General features: G+C 41.5%; 1 pseudogene; it reads right to left on the bottom strand.

The window, feature by feature from the left end:
* LOC133762325 (transmembrane protein 183A-like) overlaps positions 1-23108 on the bottom strand; it is an 82434-nt pseudogene extending 59326 nt beyond the window's left edge.
* Positions 23109-23331: the final 223 nt, after the last annotated feature.

Raw genomic sequence — 23331 nt, 5'->3', positions numbered from 1 at the left:
GAGGCTCTGTCTATTTCTATTCCGGCTGAGGCTCCAAAGGCTAACAAAACTTTATAAACACTTCCACATTCTTTTTTTTAATTTTTAAATTTTTATTTTTTTTATTTTTGACAGGCAGAGTGGACAGTGAGAGAGAGACAGAGAGAAAGGTCTTCCTTTTGCCGTTGGTTCACCCTCCAATGGCCGCCGCGGTAGCGCACTGCGGCTGGCGCACCGCGCTTGATCCAATGGCAGGAGCCAGGTGCTTCTCCTGGTCTCCCATGGGGTGCAGGGCCCAAGCACTTGGGCCATCCTCCACTGCACTCCCTGGCCACAGCAGAGAGCTGGCCTGGAAGAGGGGCAACCGGGACAGGACTGGTGCCCTGACTGGGACTAGAACCTGGTGTGCCGGCACCGCAAGGCAGAGGATTAGCCTAGTGAGCCACAGCGCCGGCCAACACTTCCACATTCTAAAGTGAGGTGTTCTAGTCGTTGGATCCCTACCACCCATGCCAGAGGCCTGCACTGAATTTCTAACTCCTAGAATTGGCTTCAGCTCAGTCCTGAGCATTACAGCAATTAGGAAGTAAGTCATCAGATGGAAGATCCCTCCAACTCTGTCTCCCTGCCTCTCAAATAACAACATTAGTTTTTTAACAAAAAGAAGAAAGATGAGGTGGTAGACTATTGATGCAAGTCAAACTGAGATGATGAGGCTCTGTTCAACTTCTCAAACAGTCTCAAGAGTGTGTCTATATGTTCCTTTCCTCTCTGTTCCCTCAGCCCCCACAGGAACTGAGACAAAGTTCAGAGGTCTCCAAAGAAAATTTCTGATGAGTGAAATAGCTTTGAGCATCCAACACACTCATACTCGTAACACTATTTTATAAAATGATTCTCTTTCTTTGGATCTCTTCTCACTGAAGGTTATAGTACAACAGGGTTAGCAATCCAGCTGGGAACTGGAGAAAAGGCAGAGCCAGCAAAAAGCTAAATGCTTCTCATAGAGCCCCAAAGCCCAACACCAGCCCAAGCTGAGGGAGAAAACTTCACAATTGGATAAAAGTAGGGATAGTTTATGAACAGAGTGACCATCAATATAAATTCATGCATAACATATGAACTCAATGCTCCCAGAGAGTACATTTATTCTAAGTATGACAGAACTTTGTCCCAAGTTTTGTTAATGAATAGGAAAAGGTTTTTCATAGAGAGTGTCTCTAGAGACTTCCATGGATGGGTTTGCTTTAAAAAATGGATACAGGGGCTGGTGCTGGCCACTCTGCTTTTGATCCAGCTCCTTGCTAATGTGCCTGGGAAAGCAGCAGAAAATGGCCCAAGTACTTGCGCCTAGTTGGAGCTCTGGACTCCTGGCTTTAGCCTGACCTAGCCTCAGCTATTGTGGCCATTTGGAAAGTGATCCAGTGGTTAGAAGTTCTCTCTCTCTTTCTCTCTCTCTCTCCCTCTCTCTTTGTTACTGTGCCCTTCAAATAAATAAATAAAATTGAATTAAAATAAAAAAGAATTGATATAATAAATAAGGTAAAAAGATATAAGTAGATTTAAAAAATCAAAGTAAAGGTACAATATAAAATAGCAAAGGGAGAATATTCCAAGATGGCTGAATAGTGTAAAGACATGCTGCTTTTGACTAGAGCAAAATAGGAAAAGAAATGCAGAGAAAGTGCATTACAGAGGATCGTTGGAGAGAAGTTTGCAGTGGAAACTCTACAGAAGGAAGAGGGATGCCTTGGGGCAGTGTGGAAAGAGCAGACACACAGACGTGAGCAGGGTCACCACACAACTCCTGCAGCTAGGGGCTTCAAGAGACACTAGCATCAGAGACCAAGGTGAGAACAGACTGTGGCAGTGCATGCCACTGGTGATATTGCCTAGGGAGTACCTTATGGACCACACTGATTTTGAGTCTGGCCTATTACCCTAGCAGAGGGCAGGGTACCTATCTTATCCAGTGAAAGAAAAGCACATTTCTTTCTCCTATGCCCCCACAAGGACACCTGGCAACCCACAGGGAGAAAGCGCCATCTTGATACCAGTAGAGGCTGAGGTGGCTCTCATGTACATGAATGACCAGTAGATTTTATCAGAGGGAAGAATCTGAATTCCTCATGGACCTTGAGTTTGAGATGGATGAGAGGGGGCTGGGCACCCATATAGGACTCTGAGGTGGCCCCATTCTCTCAACATATCACAGATTCCAGGGCTCAAACTGTGAAGGAAGAGCAGCCACAGACAACTAGCTCTGGGAACGTTTCTGAACTCTCCATGGACTTGATAGGCTTGAGGGGCTGAGTGGAGTGGACCCTCTGTACCCCTTGACTGTGAGAACCTTCATGCTATGACTATGGGAATTCTGTGACTACATGGTAGGGCACAGGGTGTAGCTGGTCTCTGGGCAACTTCTATATCTGGTAGAAGTTCAGAGCTTCCTGATGGCCTGGGGTAGGTCACTGCAAAGGGCTCCATGGTCACACTGAGGACTGCACAGATAATTTGTGGTTCATGTGTCAGCGTGGATGGGGATCTACCCACTGTAGGCTAATTCTGGCCATTGATCACCTTGGAAGAGAGGAGGAGAGATTGTGATTACATCAGTAGACATGATCATACCCTTTCCTCTGTTGACAAAAAGAGATTAAAGAAATGCCTGAAAAGGAATTTAAAAGAATGATCATTGGATTGCTCAGAAGCAATGAGGAGCAAATTAGTGATTTAAAGAAATCCATACATGTCATGGAGGAAAAATTTTCCCGAGAGATAGAGATTTTGAAAAGAAATCAAACAGAAATAAAAGAAATGAATAATTCAATATATCAAATAAAAATACAGTGGAAAGCTTTAACAGAAAACTTTGTGAGGCAGAAGAAAGAATATCTGAACCAGAAGAAAAATCTTTGGAAATTTTTCAGACCAAAAAAGAAGAAATTAGAAAAATTCAAAACAGTGTTCCAGATTTATGGGGTGCTATCAAACTCTCCAGTGTATGGGTCTTTGGAGTTACTGAAGGTGTGGAAAGAGAAAATGGATTAGAAGGTCTACTCAGTGAAATAATAACAGAAAACTTCACTGCTTTGGTTAATCACAGGGATATACAAATACAAAAAACACATAACTCTTAATAGAAATGACCAGAAAAGATCTTCACCAAGACACATTGTAGTCAAACTTTCCACAGTAAAACATAAAGAAAAAAATTCTAAAATGTGCATAAGAGAAATGACAAATTACTTTCAGAGGATCTCCAATTAGACTTACAGTTGATTTCTCATTAGAAACCCTGCAGGCTAGGAGAGAATGGAGAGATATAGTACAAATCTTAAAAGAAAAAAAAAAACTGTCAACCCAGAATAATGTAGCCTGCAAAACTCTCATTTATGAATGAAGATGAAATACAGGCCTTCTATAACAAACAGAATTTGAAAGAATCTATCACCACTCATCCAGCTTTACAGATAATGCTTAAGGATGTGCTACACAAAGAAACACAGAAAGAAAATCATCATTATGAAAGAATGTGTAAGCAGAAAATCTCCCAGTAAAAGTACAAAAGAAATCTAAAGCAAAAGAATGTTTATGGTAAAATGGCAGGGCCAAGTCCTTACTTAAAAATAGCAACCTTGAATGTAAATGGCCTAAATTCTCCAATTAAAATACACAGACTAGCTGAATGGATTAAAAACAAATCTCATCTATTTGCTGCCTACATGAAACACACCTCCCCAACAAAGTCAAAAGCAGACTGAAAGTGACAGAATGGATAAAGATATTACATGCTAACAGAAAGCAAAAATGAGCAGGTGTAGCTATCCTAATATCTGACAAAATAGACTTTAACACAAACATTGCTAAATTCTTATCAAACTATTCAAAACAACTGAAATGGAGGGAATTCTTCCAAACTCCTTCTGTGAGGACAGCATCACTTTAATTCCAAAACCAAAAAATGATACAACAGAGAAAGTACTATAGACCATTACCACTGATGAACACACATGCAAAAGTATTCAACAAAATACTAGATAATGAAATTCAACAACACATCATAAAGATCATTCATCCAGACCAAGTGGGATTTATTCCCGGTATGCAGGGATGGTTCAACATTTGAAAATCAGAAAAGGTGATACATCACCTTAGAAAATTGAAGAATAAAAAGCATATCATTGTCTCAATAGTTTCATAGAAAGCATGTGATAAAAGGCAACCTCCTTTCATGATGAAAACCTTAAGCAAGTTAGGTATAGAAGGAACATTACTCAAAATAGGCAAGGCAATTTATGACAAACTAGCAGACAGTAACATTTTGAATGAGGAAAAGTTGGAAGCATTTCCACTAAGATCGGGAACTAGACAAAGATGCCCACTCTCACCATTACTATTCAATATATCCCCGGAAGTTTTAGCCAGAAACATTAGGCAAGGAAAAAAATCAAAGGAATACAAACTGGAAAGGAAGGAGTCAAATTATCCTTGTTTGCAGATTATGTGATTCTATATATAGGGAAACCAAAAGACTTCACTAAGAGACTATTGAAACTCATAAAATAGTTTGGTAAAGTGACAGGATTTAAAATTAACACACAAAAATCAATGGCCTTTGCATACATAGACAAAGCCATGGCTGAAAAAGAACTTGTAAGATCAATACCATTCACAATAGCTACAAAAATATTAAATGCTTGCAAGAAATTTAACCAAAGAGGTGAAAATCTCTATAATGAAAATTACAAAACATTAGATTAAAGAAATAGAAGAAGACACAAAGAAATGGAAAAATCTTCCATATTCATGGATTAGAAGAATCAACATCAAAATCCTAGGGACAGCAGTGGTGGATGAAGTAGTTATGCTCCTGCTACCCACATGGGAGACCTGGATTTATTTCCTAGCTCCTGTTTTGTGCTGACTTAGTCTTGGCCCTTGGGAGCATTTGTAAAGTGAACCAACCAGAGGACTAGAACTGTGTCTCTCTATCTTTGTCTATCACACTTTCTCTTTGCCTCTCAAATAAATAAACAATTCTTTAAAAATATTTGAAATACAACTTTATTCTGATTCTTAAAAACAAAGAATGGGAATGACAATAGCATATAAGATTTCATGACTGTTATCATCCTTATATTTGAGACAAGAAGAAAATTGTGCTCCAACACAGCTAAAAATGCAGGTCCCCCAAATGAAGGTATTTTTTAAACTGTCATTTCACTTTAAAGTCCATTCATTGCTTTTAGCACCCCACAGTTGAAGCATGTGTTGTGCTTAGGTAGATAATTGCAGTGGCACATACACTGCCCCACTGACTTCAAGGACAGTTGTCTATAAAACTAGACTTCTGACACCAGGCTCCAACTTCACATACTCACAGGTCAGCGTCCTCATCCAGGAGAGCAGTTGTCTGAATAACCTCTAAGTCATGCTCATGCTGTGCTGCCAGTTGGTGGGGCAACAGTGGTCACGGTGACAAACTCCAACGTCTGGTCTCTGGTGAGCTGTCTAGCAAGCTAGAGGCAGGGCTTTTCACAGTCTCAGTTGCTTTTGGCAGAATGTCAGAGCACTGTGGATTCTTCTTTTCTTGGAAGACCATTAAGTCTACAAAAACCAATGGCAAGTTGTTGGTATTATCCAAATCCTGTAATACTTTTTTCAGTGTAAAATTTGGAACATTCTGAATTCTTTTAAAATTCCAAGGAATTTCTGCTACTTTAAAGAGTAGAAAATAACAATACATGTATTCCACTCCCTTCCCCCCCCCCCATGGTAATGTAATTCAAGCACAGTGATACTAAGGACAACACATAATTTTAATGAAATAAATCTATTTTAAAAAGGGAAATCACAAAGTTAAGCAAAAGTACAAACTATTATTAGAATCAGTTGCATAGATTTAGTTTAAGAATATTTATTTTCACTTGCAGTAGAAAAACTCTTTTCTGGGGTTTAAATAGTGGACTGTGTTCTAGTTTCTCAAAGATTAATCATGTTTCTATAGCAATCTTTTTAACTTTTGTATTTGCCAATGTGTTCACGGGCTGCCACACAACATGGTGAGGGTGTTTTCACAGATGTGCACCAGGTCTCTACACCAGGTAGACACGTTCTTGTAGTTAACTCTGGATGTCACATCAAACTTTCACCTTAAAATAAGTCAACGCGGATTATTGATTTGAAAGGAATTTTAGAGATAACCTGGTGTGATCCCTTCATCTAAAGTTAACTGAGACCCAGCAAGCAAACTGACTGATCAGTGGTGGTGGAGTCGCCGCAAGGACAAAACTAGCCTCAGCTTTGGTTATCTGTCCACTACACTCATGGCTTTCAATGACTTGTCTGGAACAATTCCTAAATGAGCAAGATTGACTTCTTTAATAAGTCTAACTTTTATATTTGCTTGAATGAACCACCATGCCTAGCACAATGACAGATCAAAAGGAATCTCAGCAAAAACTCAGTAAATTCAATGCTTCCAGCTACCTGCACTATTTAAATGGTAAACTGAGTGCAGGCGACACTGGTAAATTATTGTTTCATGTTTTTGAGAACATCATTCAGTCCTCTAAGAAGAAAGAAAAACAGAATGAGATTAGGGGATAAATGATGAATCTGCGTAATGTTCTTGTCATCCAGGGCATAGAAAATCAAAGGGAAAAGACACTCAAACTTGTAGTTTGCTGTTCTAGAATCATTAGAGTTATCTGCTAAAGTCATGATTTTTCTAAGGATTTATTTTATTTATTTGAACAGCAGAGCTACAGAGATAGAGATGGAGAGAGAGAGAGAGAGAGAGAGAGAGAGAGAGAAAGAGAGAGAGAGAGAGATCTTCTATCTGCTGTTTTCCCCAAATGGCCTCAATGGCTGGGCTGGGCCAGACCAAGCCAGGAGGCAGGAACTTCAGCTGAGTCTCCCACATGGGAGCATGGGCCCAAGCATCTAAGCCATCTTACACATCTTTTTCACGTGCATTAGCAGGGAGCTATATCAGAAGTGGAACAGCCAGGACTTGAACCAGACCCATGAGATGTCAGTGTTGCAGACAGTGGATTAACCAGCTAAGGAAACTGTCACATTAGTTCTTGCAGAAGGTCAGTGTCATACTGTGAGAGAACCATCTGGCTTTCTTTTCCTTTTTCTAATTAACCCTGAACAAAAGCTGAAGCAACCAAACCACAATCTGGCAAGGGACTTACATTGACATGTAATCAGTCTAGACCAATAACTGAAAAAGATAAATTGACTCAACTAGATAATTGCTCCTGCAAATTCAAACTAAAAAATAAACAAACTAACCTGACCATTAAGATCAGCAGAAGCAAATGTGTTATTTGAAAGATATGATTGTTAATGTCCAAAGTCAAAAATAATTGCAAGTAGAAGTTATAAGCAGCAGAAATTATAAGCAAGCAGAGGAAACAGATGGGACCAGAGGGGGGTGTGAAGCAAGAGTCCAGAGAGAAGCAGGGATGGCTTTGTGAGAAAGAGGTCTGGTATTGCACAAGAGAAAGCAGGCCCAGCGTGTTTCTCAGGTTGCCGTCATTCCCCATGACTTCTCAGTGAACTTTCCATTCACACATACTTTCACAATAACTCCTTTTACTTGAGTAAGCTTGAGTCAGATTTTTTCTTTGCAACAAATAAAACTGTTTGAGACAAGCCCTAAGGATACATTTCACAATGCCGTTAATGGCTCACCTCATCAAACCTACAAGCTAGTTAGAATCAGTACCAACTCAGGACATGGAGATATGACAGTGTAAGAAATCTGTTCAGATTCACACAGCTATGGGGTGGCAGAGTTGAAAATTAGCTAAGAATTACCTGGTTTCACAGTGCCATAATCTTTTTTTTACCATATTGCATCATTATAGTAAATAAAGTACAAAACAAACCATTTTTTTGTAAAAAAACAAACAAACAAAAACAAAAACCTTGCTCAAAATCGGCAAATTATCAACACATTCTGTATATCAGCAGAGTGCATCTAGGTAGTCTTTTTAAAAAAGATTTATTTACTCATTTCAAAAGCAGAAAGAGTATGAGAGAGAAAGAGAGAGAGCTCTTCCATCCATTGGTTCATTCCCCAAATGGTCTCAATAACTAGGGCTGGGCCAGGTCAAAGAACTTTGTCACCCACAGGGGCAGCATGGGTCTAAACTCTTGACCCATCACCCACAGCCTTCTCAGGCACATTAGCGGGAAGCTGTACTGTATATTTTCTGAAACGTGGTTTTGATTTTTCAGTGCAAACCTGTAATTTTAAAGATAGATATGATGTGTCGAAAACAATGTGTAAACCATGATTTATAGCACGACTTTCAGAGAGAAACCAACTGATCATAATTTATAATTGTAAATCTTGACATATTTTATGCTCATGAAACCTATTGATTTTGGCAGAATGTGTGAATCTCATACTTGGGAGGGACAGTGAGTTGCTTGCCTTATGTCACAGGACTATGTACTCCCTGAGGTCAGTCCTGGACCAGAAGTGGAGCAGCCAGTATGTTCTAACTGTGTAGGATACTAGAAAATTTCCTTTAGCTTATGAGTTTGGGTTTTTTGTCTATGAAAACAGTCATGGCAATACAGCAGAAACCAACCTCAAAGGGCTTTTTTTTTTTTTACTTTTTGACAGGCAGAGTGGACAATGAGAGAGAGAGGCAGAGAGAAAGGTCTTTCTTTTGCCATTGGTTCACCCTCCAATGGCCGCCGCGGCTGGCGCACTGCGGCCGGCGCACCGCGCTGTTCCGAAGGCAGGAGCCAGGTGCTTCTCCTGGTCTCTCATGCGGTGCAGGGCCCAAGCACTTGGGCCATCCTCCACTGCACTCCCTGGCCACAGCAGAGAGCTGGCCTGGAAGAGTGGCAACCGGGACAGAATCCGGCGCCCCAACCGGGACTAGAACCCGGTGTGCCGGCGCCACTAGGCGGAGGATTAGCCTGTTGAGCCACGGCGCCGGCCAAAGGGCTTTTCTGACAATAAACCAGAAAGCAGCTATTCAGTGATGAACACACAGACAATGCTTAGCAAGTACTAGTTTATTTTTTTCCTGTAAAGATATGAAAACCTTTAATGAGGAAAGTTTGACATACTAGAGCTTGACAGTATAACACACTTTAATCAGTGCTTGTAGGAGTAAGCTCTGATGCTCAGAAAATCAAAGAAACATAATTGGTAGTTTTAGTACTCAGTAGAAAATGATTTCATAGCCACAATCTTAACTGAAACAGCTATTGCTAAATAATGTAGAATTCAAACCAGCAAACCAAGAGCGGTGTCAAAGAGTTTAAGGTGAACTTCCTGTCTGCTAATATTCCTTATTGATTCTTTCCTCTAAACATTTTCTAAAATGGCATGAAAGGAGAAGAAAGGTTAAATCTGCAATGAAAACAGAGAGGCAGACAACAGACAAAAGGAAAACAGTGGGCAGGAGATCTTAACACATTTGGGGGAGAGAGAACTGAGAGAAGCAGCTAAAAATATTGAAGATAAAAAACAGCTGCCACTCACAGGCCACACAGGAAGAGTGTGAACAAGAAGCATCTCCCAAGAAATCCCTGGATCGGGACACCAGGCATTGGTGAGAGGTTGGTCGGGGTTTGCAAACACAGCTGGAAGCTCTTAGGGTCCTGCCTGCCTTCGAGGGCGGTGGAACTGTCTTAACCTCTGTCTTCCCTCCCTGAAGTAGAAAGAGATGGGTTTATTCTCTGGAGACACTGGAACTCAAAAGCTACTCAGGGCAAATAGAGAACTTCAAAAACAGGAATAAAATGAGAGTCGGCAGATGGACTTGGAAGCCCCCGTCCCTCTACCTCCTCGTTAGGACCCAGGAGCCAGGCAGGAAAGGGGAGGAATGACATATTCATGGGAATGCCTTCAGTGACTGACACTGTGGGTCTCTTAGGGGAACAATCCCAACTCAGGCTAATTATCCTTCAGAGAAGTTCATTAACTCACAAGCTTTGCCGATGCACACAGAACTCTCAGTCGGGTTCTTTAACTGCCTTAAATTTAACAAGAATAGATAGCCAAGAATTAGATATTTAAGTGAGTGAAACAGCCCCATTCCTAATGCCGTTGATGTAGATTTTATCAGGATCTCCTCTCCCTCTCCTAGTTTGCAGCCCCTCTGTCTCCACTTGGATAACTGCAAGTCAACTCCTTACTAAAGATTAACTCACTAAATTAAGGGAGTGGTGCATGGGCCAGGCTGGCCCCACAAGACTCCATGTCCCAAGACTCAGAATTTAATGATCATCTCTACAGCAAACATCCTAACACTACACTATATTTTGAGATGCATTACAGGAACCCCAGGCCCTGATCCAACAACATAGTCACCTTCTATCCATTGACAGATGGTTGGGAACCCACTCTGCCATCTCAGCATTCTCAAAGGAACATCTGCCAGCCTCCTGTCACTGCCCAAAGGGAGCCATGAGCGCTGTGGAACAACCAGAGTCCTGTTCTTGAGCTGATCACGCACTGCTCAAGCCTGACTTCAGTCTATAAGATTCACTGCCATTGGGCTGGCGCCGCAGCTCACTAGGCTAGTCCTCCGCCTGTGGTGCCAGCACCCCAGGTTCTAGTCCTGGTTGGGGTGCTGGTTTTGTCTTGGTTGCTCCTCTTCCAGTGCAGCTCTTTGCTGTAGCCTGGGAAGGCAGTGGAGGATGGCCCAAGTCTTTGGGCCCTGCACTTGCATGGGAGTCCAGGAGGAAGCACCTGGCTCCTGGCTTCAGATAGGTGCAGTGCACTGGCTGCAGTGGCCATTTGGGGAGTGAACCAACAGAAGGAAGACCTTTCTCTCTGTCTCTCTCTCTCACCGTCTAACTCTGCCTGTCAAAAAAAAAAAAAAAAGATTCACTGCCATTAATCTCTCTGGGCATGTGTATTGAGCAACAGCTGTCTAACTCCTCACTCTGCACATTGCTAAATAAACACCCATTTTCTACCACTACCCCTATCTCAGGGATTGGCTTGCTATGCATTGGGTAAGAACCTAGGATTTATGTAGAATTATACAACAAGAAGTGTCCAGTATAAAATACTCTGAACCAGAAAACATGGCAGAGGGGGAAACGAAATGGAGAAAGTGGAGATAGAACAGATTGTAGAAGTAAAATGCTATAAACAAGGTATCTGACAGCCTCAGAGATGTAAGACATGATACAGTATCATGGAACAAGAATGAGAAGACAAAAAGAAAGAAACATTAGCTAGTTCAAAGAATAACTAGGAATTGAGATAATGTAAAAAATTTCAATTGGTAAAATTTAGAGAATTACATAGGAATTAGAAGAAAATATTAGAAGAAAATAATAGAAGAATGAAAGAAAATAAGGGAAATAATGGACATGCAATATCTGGCTAAAAAAGTCAAAGGAAGTGAGAAAAGAGAAAATAGAGATTAGCGAACTGTTGATAAAAACATATAAGAAGGTCTCCCAGAACTTAATAAAATGCATGTGTTTTCATAACGAAAGTGTCACTGAAAACCTGCGGGATAAATTTGAAAAGAATCACAGTAAAGGAAATGATTTTGAATTTCAGCACATTTGGGCAAAGAATATATATTGAAAACTTCCAAAAAGGAAAAAAATTAGGTGGTATGCGAAAGATTGGGTATTAGAATGGCATTAGACTCTTTGAAAACTACATGACAGTGAGGTTCTGAGAGGCATAATATCCAACTCAGACATTTTTTACCCAGGCAAACTATCAATCAAGTACAAATGTAGAATAAAGGCATTTTCATACAATTAAAGGTCACATTAAATTCACTTCTTCTGCTCCCTTTCTCCAAGTATTACTGAAATTTGTGATTTTTCAACAAGAAGAATAAAATTTAAAAAGAAGAAAAAAGAAAAAGTGCACAAGACATAACTCCAGGAAACAGGATATTCAATTCAGAAAAGCTAAGGGAGTGACAGAATGACAGCTTTGCAGACAGGAAATGTGATTTATGTTCTATATGATGGATTATTGACTTTATAAAACGTCCCTTAAGGATATTGAGCATATGGGAATGAAAAGCAAATGGAATTAAAAAGGTTTTTTTTATGATGTTAACAGAAGAAAAGAATAATAAATGTTTCACAGAGAAACTTATTTATATGTATTCTTTGTACTTATATGGTGACAATGTGAATTGAGTCATTATTTATTTGGCTCTATGTCTTTTATGATTTATAGCCCCATTCATTCACTCAAAACAATTACTGAACATTTACTAAAATAAAAGTACTAAGAAGTATCTTTCTTGTAGGTACCAAATCAAGAATAGGGACACATATTTGAAAAAGAGAGGGTCCCTGCCTTCCTGCCTCTAGGGAGTTCAAAGTCTAAAGAAGAGACTGACATGTGAACAACTGTGAAAACAAAAATATAGTCAACTCCATAAGGGACAGGCCCAGCTGCTGCTCTCACTACAGAAGAACCCTTTAACTGACGCTTGCACTGGGGACCTGAGGCTTCAGACCATTGTTTTGAATCTTCACATTTTCCCAAAATAGGGAAAAAAAAAACACCAGAATTTCCTTCAGAAGTCAAAATAAAACTAGTGTTAATAGCTTTCCAACCTCATAGGAAGATGGTTGATCGAAAATGTTTCCGAGGGTGTCCATTAGTTAGATGGGCTGGTCAGTGATCAGTGGGGTTGCAGGGTGGTTAAAATGCAGAGCTCAGTTACTCCAAGTTTTTAAGAACCCTGAGAAAGGAATTTTGAAATGGCCCTTGGAAGGGTCTGGAAGGAATCGTTAAAAACACTAATCCTGTGTTAGGACAAAAATTCTCTCTGTAATATAATTCATTGGTTCATAGTTTGAACTTTCTGCACTCCATGGTAAAGTTTATGCGCTGTACATGTATATACAGGGCCATGGAAAGGTTAGCAGGAAAGTAGAAGACAAAACGAGTTATTGACACGAATCTGTGCAAGAATGCACCCTTAGTCACTATCAGGGGTCAGGAGATAATGTTAAGCCAAGGGTCCTGAAACCCCATTATAATGAGGGTAGAAAGATTTTTCAAGAACTCATAAAGCCTCACAAACAAATAATTCATGTGAGTGTGGATGTCAGACACACAGTTTTGGAAACTAAAAGCAGGCAATGGTCAGTGGTCAGTGACAGTAGATCTGACGGCTACTGTTAAGGCAAGCCTAAGAAGACCCCCTCCCCCACCTCCACGATGTGGAAGTAAGGCAAGGCAGTGAGAACAGTTGTGTTGGAGGAAAGCTGCTTTCAGAAGGCCCAAGTCCCCAGTCCCCCACTCAGCCATGCTTAGCAGGGGAATGAATCTTTCCCACACAGGTTCACTTCCACAGTGTGCAGAGGTAGAGTCCAGCGTAAGGAGACCGTGATGGACCCAGGGAGATCCAGTAGAAGCTTATTTCCTGCTTTTTGATAGTAGCAGCTCAATTTCTGCACTGATTTCCACACCAATGGCAGCCAAGCTAGTATCTTTTAGGCACAAGATAGATTATCCCCTCTTCAGGTTAATTTGACCAACCGAAGAGGAAACAAAAGTGACAGGAGATGACAGTGAAGTCACCAAGCTCAACCTGGGAACACACAGCTTTAGATTGGCTTCTTAGTGTTCTTCTCTTAAATGTGAACTGTACATGTACATGTGAATACGTGTTACATGAGAACAGGTGGACATATCCATGAACAGGGCAGGGGCAAATCTCCCATTGACATAGATGTGGAGGAGAAAAGGAAATGTTCAGAAGAAAACAGCCTTGTAAATAGAGGAATTCGGGGAGGAATTCATTCTGTTTTCTCCCTGAAGTAGGAGATACAATCAGTTGGGAAGGAAAGGGAGGTAATAGTGCTGGCATGGGTGCTCGGCAGCACAATGAGGTTCCCTTAAAGATTAAGTCAGTAAGAGCAGCACTGAGGTCCCCTAAGCTCAGACTTCTTGGAATTTGAAACTACTTCAATCTGAGCACCTTTGTGATTTTACTGCGGTCAAAGTGTGGATGTGAGAAGGAGCCGTGTAGGCCAGTACCTGACTGGGATATTTCAGGAGGGGTGTGGCAGACGATCAAGCAGGCCAGCAAGCTAGAGCAACCTTTAAGAGATGGGTCGGTTTAGAGCCAGAGTAAGAGAATGATTCAAGAGACAGAAAGGAAAGACAAGAGTGGCTGGGAGACTGACAGAAAAATGAGGGTTCAAGGATTGGACACAACACAATCAGTAGAAGGACTCTGATAGACTGCGCTATTCAGAGCGGGAAATGCCAGCTCAAACTTCCTGAGCTAAGGCAGGACATTTTCTTGTGTCCTGTATTAAGCAAGAGTTAAGGCCCATTTCAAATTTCTTTTCTTATATTAACTTTCCCTCATGTCTCCAATCAAAATTGCTTTTTTCCCCCTCTAATTTCTTCGAGAAAAATCCATGAAAACTGTGAAAGTCACCTGATGTATTATTTTCCTACGATTGCCTCAAGAAGTGATAACCAACTTGATGATTTAAAACAGTAGGAATGTATTCTCTCACAATCTGGAAGCCAGAAGTCACACTCAAGGTGGCTGGGAGGGCTACATTCGCACTGGAGAGTTTTGGGAGAATCTTTCCTTGTATTTTCCAACTTCTGGTGGGCCCTGACATTTCTTGAGTGGGGCAGTATAGTTCCAGTCTGTATCTCTGCCTTAATGTGTTTGTACTATGGGAATTAACTCATAACAGTATGGAGGCTGGGCTGCCCCAAGATCTGCTGTCAGCAAGAAGGAGAAGCAGATGTAATTCAGTCTGAGTCCAGAGTCCTGCAGGGCTCTTGTATCCTACTGGCTGCAGCCAAGGAAACTGGAAATGAAAGCTTGTTTCTTTGGAGGCACCTGTCCAGTTGAGGCAACATCAAAGACCTTTCTTCTTGACCTTTGAAAAGACATTTCTGTTTTGTGACATATTTTTCCAGATTTTTAAGTTATTTGTTAAAGATGATTTTATTTATTTGAAAGGCAGAGTGACACACACACACACACACACAGAATGAGATCTTCCTTTCCGTTGGTGCACTCCCCAAATGGCTGTAATGCCAGGGTTGCATCAGGCCAAATCCAGGAGCCTGGAATTCCATCAGGGTCTCCCACAAAGGTAGAAGGAGTCTAGGTAATGAGCCATCTTCTGCTACTTTCCCAGGTGCATTAGCAGGGAGCTGGATCAGAAGCAAGGCAGCTGGGCTGTAAACCAGCACTTCAATATGGAATGTGAGTATAAAAGACACAGCTGCACCACAACACCAGCCACCAGATTTTTGAAACAGATAATAAAACAGCCTGTGGTGGGGAGCCTGTTGGTTGTTCTGTGTGTTGTCACTCACCACCACCCCAGGGTGTGGCTGCCCACTACTCTTTTCATTTAAGAGGATTAATAGGTATCTCCTTCAGAGGGCCAGGAAACCATCACAGGTTATATGAGAACAATAAGAGGACCATGTTTCTGAGAAACAAAAAGAATAGCTAAGAGCAGAAGATGCATGTTCCAGCTCAAACAGCGACTTTGTCCTCTGCCACCTTTTTATTCGATTGGGCTCTCAGCAGATTGGATGGTGCCTGCCCACAGACGACGGCAGATGTCTGCTCAGTTTGTCAAATGCTAATATCTTCTAGAAACACCCTCACCAATACATGGAAATAGTATTTTACCAGCCACCTGGGCATCCCATAGTCTAGTGGACACAAAAGTAACCATTGCAATACCCTTGAAACAGCTGCCCCTGAGGCCACATCACACTGTAATGTAACGATTGAAAGCAGGAAATTATCCTTTATACAATTTTTTTGTTTTTATTTTATTTGACAGAGTTATAGACAGTGAGAGAGAGAGAGAGAGACAGAGAGAAAGGTCTTCCTTCCGTTGGTTCACTCCCCAAATGGTCACTATGGACAGGAGCCAGGTGCTTCTTCCTGGTATTCCGTGCTGGTGCAGGGGCCCAAGCACTTGGGCCATCCTCCACTGCCCTCTGGGGCCAAAGCAGAGAGCTGGACTGGAAGAGGAGCAATCAGGACTAGAACCTAGTGCCCATATGGGATGCCAGCGCCGCAGAAGGAGGATTAACCAAGTGAGCCACAGCGCCAGCCCTATACAATTTATTAAATAACCTGAAGATCTTTTTCAAGTTTCACTTCTTAGGGACCGTTCCCGGCAATTGCTGTCAGAGCACTGTTCTCACAGCATTCCCACATAAACAACATTGTTCTCTCTGAATGTGACCAGGAATTTTGCCAAGAGCTCCATTTAATGTTTCCTTTTGGGGGCTGGTGTTGTGTCACAGCAGGTTAGGCTGCTACCCACAATGCTGGCATCCCATGTGGGTTTAGTTCAAGCCCTGGCTGTTCCGCTTCCAATCCAGCTTCCTGCTAACACACCTGGAAAAGAAGCAGAGGATGGCCCAAATGCTTGGGTACTTGCCACCCACATGGGGAACCTGGATGAAGCTCCTGGCTCCTGGCATTGCTCTGGTTATTTGGGGAGTGATCCAGTAAATAGATAGATGGATCTCTCTCTCTCCCTCTCCCCCTCTCTCTCTCTCTCTCTCTCTCTCTCTCTAACTCTGCCTTTCAAATAAATAAATAAATCTTTTTAAAATGTTATTTTTGTAAATAATGGGCAGACACACACAGTAATGTGTCTCTCACATAATCTCTATTTTGAGGAACCTAAGTGTAAATACCAGACTTGAGGCAGATGCTTCACATAATGGTTAAGTGTCTGTTTGCAATGCTTGCATTCTATATCAGAGTGCCTGGGTTTGAGTCGTGGCTCGACTTCTATTCCAGCTTTTTTTGTAAATGCATAACCTGGAAGGCAGCAGATGATGGCGCAAGTAGTTGGGTCCCTGCCATCCAGCTTGGAGACTCAGACTGATTTCCTGGTTCTGGGTCAGCCTAGCCCAGCCCCAGCTGTTTCAGGCATTTAGGGAGTAAATCCGTGGATGATAGATCTCTGTCTGTCCATTTCTCTACCTTTCAGGAAAAAAAAAAAGAACACCAATGCGATTGTTTGGCAAATATGTTAACTATATATGCAATATGTATGGAGAAAATTAGCAAATCTTGTTATATCAGGCTTGGCATTCTCAAGTTATCAATTAGTAGGAGACTCGACAATACTATTTATAAAAATAGCATCATATGATTAATATAACATTTTAATTGACTGAAATGTAGCAAAAGCTCTTTTAGTTCTTGTCACAGTTCATTTGCAAAAAACATTGCAGGTTACCAGAGATGTGACAACTCACAAAATTGTTAGTATCTGCAAAATTGATGATACTTTTGTATATTTTAGCAATGAGAAGAATGCTGGAATATTTTAATAGGATTTTCTTAGTAGTATGCTTTGAGATTAAAAAAAATTCTATTAACATGACAAAAACTATTCCTAATCATTGCTTTCATAGTTCAAACAGTATTTTCTGAATGAAAGTTTGAAATCTCAATACAATATGGGCAAAGTTCTAAAGTTCTACTATCAGGACTGGTTGCATAATTTATAGGTCCCAGTACAAAATAAAAATGCAAGCTCATTGTCAAACCATTATTAAGAATTTCTAGACAGGAATGGCAGAGCATTCAACCAAGTGTGGGGTTCTTCCAGGAGTAGGAACCTGTACAAGTGCATAGGCTGTATACCTAAGAGGTTGCAATGAAGATTGCACAAAGTATATACTTATAGCCCTGCCTGCTGGAGAAAGCCACCCCAAAAAGGTAGATGGTTCCTTTGAAAACTTCTTTCTAAAGTCTTTCTGAACCTCCTTTACTTGCTTTAAGCTTCATATCTGATCACTCCCCCTAATGCTCCAGATAAAAGTAAAAAGATTAGAACCACTTCAATTTCTCCCTAACAGCCTTGCAAAATTACTTGCACCCACACCAATTATCCTTAGCCTCTTCTTGCTACCTGAGATCAGTCCCTTTTCCCCTGAAATGTGGATTCTGGCCCACTTCTTCTCAATAATTTATCAAAATCTATCTTTGTTTTGAACATTCAGCCTCTCTTTTTTAATGCAATCTTTCTCATGCCTTACACATAAGTTCAAATCCTTCTTTGCATCAGACAAACACATGCAAATAAAACTCCCTAAAGGCCACACCTTTAATACAACTGGAGTCTCATTTCACATCATCCCTTGATAACTAAGCCTGTAAATTCTCTATGCTTGCATCTCATTTCCTCACCTCAATTCCAGCCTGGCATATGCCCCCTCACTCTAGAGACCCAGAGTTCCCAACAATCACCAATTTCTCCCATGGGTACCCTGTTGAGTTCATCAGACATTGCTTCCTCTTTACTGTACATAAGAAACTCTGGAACACTCGAGCTGGTTAACCAGACTTCATTCTTCCTTACCATCCCTCTTTTCTATGGCTTTAGAAACTGGAGAGTCTCATGTTTTTCCTTCACATCCCTGTGATATGGCGTAACTAAGCAGTTAGTTAAATTTAGGTGATCTAGAATTTTTTTAATCTTTTTTAAAAGATTTATTTATTTATTTATTTGAAAGGGAGTGTTACAGAGAGGCAGAGGCAGAGACAGAGAGAAGTCTTCCATCCACTGGTTCACTCCCTAATAGGCTGCAATGGCCAGAACTGGGCCAGTCTGAAGCCAGGAGCCAGGAGCTTCTTCCAGGTCTCCCACTGGGCCATCTTCTACTGCTTTTCCAAGCCATAGCAGAGAGCTGGATCGGAAGTGGAGCAGTCGGGTCTTGAACTGGTGCCCATATGGGATGCTGTTACTGCAGCTGGTGGCTTTACCCACTATACCATAGTACAGGCCTCTCTTGTATCTTTACAATGTAACCCTATCTCTTCAATTGTTGGTGTGACATGCTTACCTTCTTGGGATGCACCTGTAGAATAGGGGACCAGGGTGCATACCAGACCCCATCCTCATTGTATACTTGGTTGGGATATCACTACCTTCCTTACTAAAAAAGTAGTGGGAGTTGGGAGAATATTGTTCTTCCACTGTGGACTGGTCTTTGATGGGCCTCTCTCATGCTTGCTTAGAGGTATCATTTTCATTTGCTCCTCTTTACTGTTCATGGCACCTCTTTGGTCCACTCATATTGTGTATTTTTCAGTGTGGGATAGTCTACACTCCCATGTGTTTATTCCATCACTGTTAAACTCTGTTCCTATCCGTGCATGATACTAATCTCCACTTAGTGTTTTTTTTTTTTTTCTTTTGACAGGCAGAGTTAGATAGTGAGAGAGACAGAGAGAAAGGTCTTCCTTTTTCTGTTGATTCACCCTCCAAATGGCTGCTATGGCCGGCGTGCTGCGCTGATCCGCAGCCAGGAGCCAGGTGCTTCCTCCGGGTCTCCCATGTGGGTGCAGGGTCCAAGCACTTGGGCCGTCCTCCACTGCACTCCCGGGCCATAGCAGAGAGCTGACCTGGAAGAGGGGCAACCGGGATAGAATCCGGCGCCCCAACCGGGACTAGAACCCAGGGTGCCGGCGCCACAGGCCAAAGGTTAGCCAAGTGAGCCACGGCGCCAGCCCACTTAGTGTTTTTACCTCTGCAGGAGACAAGAATCTGGATTGGAAATTTATATATCCATGGCCCACATCACCTCTAGCTGCTGCTTTTCTGTCTCTCTATCAGGTTTATCTTTCTGTACCTGACCCACTATCCAGTGGACAACTGCAAGACTTGGCTCTAGGCCCTTCTCTCACTCAGTATTTTCTCTCAATAGGAGCTCGTATCATCTTTGATTGCCATACATACAGCTGTGAATTCCAGATTTATACATCTGACCTACGCTTCCCCTCTGTACTATAGCCTGATAGACTTAACACATGCTTGGCATCTCCCATTGGATCCCTTTAACATCCCTTAAAACTATTGTGTCTCTGACTAAAGTTGTGATTTCTCCTTCTGCCTACCCACTCTTAAACTTGCTTTGTTTCATTTGTTTTCTTTTCATGTCAAAGCTGTCAGCCTATCCTAGAAGATGTAACAATGCTTTTTAAATATTGCTTAAGTCTCTTAATTTGCTTCCAACTCCATTAAAGTCTTTGTAGCCCAGTGGTTTCCCCTTCGTGGTCTGCTTTTCTACCCATACAACCCATATCACACTGTCAGTTCCTCCTCACTTGCACTGTTATTTTCTCTCTGTTTGAAATGGTTTTGCCTCTCTTCTTTGCTAGCTAACTCCTACTGACCCTTCAGATCTCTGCTGAAGTGGCACTTCTTATGGAGAAACCTTGTGTCATTCAAGGTTTGTGTTTAAAAACAATGGAAGCTTTTCCTGACAAACTATATCTATTTATGTATCTATATCCATATATAGATATAGATATAAAAGAATGATTTGAGAAGATATTTGTAACTCACAGATGGAATGATAGTGTAGACTGCAGAACTAAGTTCTGATATCCAAGATGAACATGCTCACTTATTTCAGGAACTGGTCTGCACAGTGACTAAGCACCACATGGTAGAGTTTGTCTTGGTGCCACTTATGTGTTCCTATAGCAGGGATGAGGAATGTCCAGCTCATGGGCCATAAAAGGCCCTTAAAATCATTTTGTCTGGCCCTGCCAAGGCAACTGTAGGTGGGAATCCAAATCCAATAAATCTATACAGCAGGCTAATTTTTAAGCTGATAATTTTGTACGGCTTGTGAATAAAGCTATACATAGCCAATGGCTCTTGGCAGAGAAAAATTCCCCTCCCTTGCTACAGAGTAGATAGAGAGTCCATAGCATTACAGCCACAAGGCAGCTGCATATGTCTATAGTAGGAGGCATTTTCTGATTCCCACCAAGGCTTATAATATAGGAAATGCTCTGACATTTGAAGATGTGTTGGGTAGCAAAAAAATAAAAATAAAATAAAAAAATTAAAAAAAGTAAAAAGCTCCGCCACAGATGATTTCTCTGATCTCTTTGATAAATTCAATTCTGTTACTGACTCTCATTCAATGTGTACTTTCTCTTAACAGCACTTGTAGGGAGTAGGGACTGGCAATGTTAAGCCTCCACCTGGGTGCTGGCATCCCATATGGGTGCCGGTTCATGTCCCAGCTTCTCCTTTTCCAATCCAGCTCTCTGCTTATGGTCTGGGGAAGCAGTGGAAGCTGGCCCAAGTGCTTGGGTCCCTGCCTTGTGGAAGACCTGGAAGAAGCTCCTGGCTCCAGGCTTTGGATCGGCTTAGCTCTGGCCATTGCAGCCATTTGGGGAGTGAGCCAGTGGATGGAAGGTCTCTCTCTGTGTGTCTCTTCCTCTCTCTGTCTGTAACTCTGCCTCTTAAACAAATAAATAAAGCTTTAATAGTACCTGTAACAGTTGAAATTTTACATTTAGACATGCAGTCATGATTTTCAATGTACTATCTTTTTCTTGAAGTCCAGTGTGATTTCCTACAGGAAGGGACCATGCCTGTTTTTGCTCAATTGCATATTCCCAGTACTTAATATAACCATAGGTTTTCAGAAAAATATTTCTTGAAATGACAGTATTGGACCTATTGAAATTTATTTCTTCCAAAATAGATTAAATCAGCACAGCTTTGCCCATATGGTGGATATATATTCCAGGCCTCTCCTCCCCTTTCAAGCCCAGATGGGGAAAACTCCCTACCGCTGTCTTATTGTGAAAGAACAGAAGTTATTTATTTTGTAGGCACTCCTTCACAGGGACAGCCATTTGGATGGATTTTAAAATGCCTTTCACTCTGAGCCAGGACATACAATGGTTTCTTTAATCCCTAAAGTAAATATGGTAGTAACCCAAGCATTAAGAGATCTTTATACAGAACTACATTGTGTGCCTCGCATATTCCTCTCTCATTCTGAGCACAAGAGCATTTTTGGCTTCTTTAATTCTCCCTGAGGGTGTATCTGCTACCCTCCCTCTCAATCTGTCAGAGGTAGCAGCACATGGAAGAGGAAGTCCCAGCCAAGCTTCTTGGTGAAGTCCATCCCAGAACAGAAAGTATTCCTACCAAGAACATTTCAGTTGCTGCTATAATTTTTTTTAATGTATTTTATTTATTTTAAAGGCAGAGTTATAGAGAGGGATAGGCAGGCAGAGAGAGAGAGAGAGAGAGAGAGAGAGAGAAAGAGAGAGAGTATCTTTCTGCTGGTTCACTCCCTAAATGACTGCAACAGCCTGGGCTGGTCCACGCCAAAGCCAGGGGTTATGAACTCCATCTGGATCTCCCGTGTGGGTCATCTTCTGCTGCTTTCTCAGGCATTAGCAAGGAGCTGGATTGGAAGTGGAGCAGCCCATACTTCAACCCTTCCTTATATGCACACAAGCTGTAGCTAAACCTACTGTGCCACAATGTTGCCCTCTGTTACTTTTTTAATGGCCACATAGTGTCCGGACTCCAGGTGCTATTTCTAAATTTACATTTAGGTGTAAATGTAAATAATCCTAGAGAGAGAAATTTCCTATAGGGTTAAAAATCTTGGAGACGTTAGTTTTGTAAAAATATGTCTATGGAAATACACAGTGTATTATCTTGTTATGGCTAATAACAAAGTGTCACAAACTAAGTGACCTACTTGACAGAAATGTATGGTCTCACAGTTTCAGAGGACAGAAGTTGGAGATTGAGGTGTCCACAGGGTTGGCACCTTCCTAGGGCTGTGCCACTGCTTAGCATCTGTTGGCCTCAGGCATTCTTGGCTTACAAGTGGTCTTCTTTCTGTATTTTAGCATCTTTCCTTCATAAATATCTGTCTCTGTGTCCAAATGCCTCCTTTTAGTATAAGTCATACACGAATAGGAACTGCACACATCACCTTGTTTTAATCTGATTCCTTCTATAAAGACCCTAACTGCACATACAACTACATTTTGAGGTCTGGGAAGTTAGGGCTCCAGCAGAATCCACCGTGTAAGATCCTCTAATCAGGGAAACTCCACAAGCAGACAATCTGAACTACAGGCTGTAAGGCAGGATGATTCCTGAAAGCAAAGTCACTGACCCATGTCTGGCAGAATAAGAGCAGTCCAAATGGGATATGGCCAGTCACAGTCCAAACAACGAGCATTATCTTCAGAGACAGGGCCAGGCTTTGGGCTTCTCAGTGTGCTTGTGCCCTCAGAAAGCATCACCAAAATGGTGGCAATTTTTGGAAACAAGGGAAATACCATTGCTCTAATCTTGTAAAATTTTCAAGATCAAATGAATCATTATTTAAGGAAAGAAACTCTATGGAAGTGGTTAAATAAAATCATATGTAATTTAGCTATTTCCTTACAGAGAAGATTTTAAAAAATGGAATTGAATATCTGGTTCATCATGGGGCGTTCACATGAAATTGTCCTCTCTGGTTGAAATCATACACATTGTACATTGTTAATGCCTCAGGTACTT

The sequence above is a fragment of the Lepus europaeus genome, chromosome 1 (genome assembly GCF_033115175.1).
Source record: "Lepus europaeus isolate LE1 chromosome 1, mLepTim1.pri, whole genome shotgun sequence".
NCBI lineage: Eukaryota > Metazoa > Chordata > Mammalia > Lagomorpha > Leporidae > Lepus > Lepus europaeus.
The sequence above is the reverse complement of the archived record's forward strand: the minus strand, read 5'-3'. Positions and strand labels throughout refer to the sequence as shown.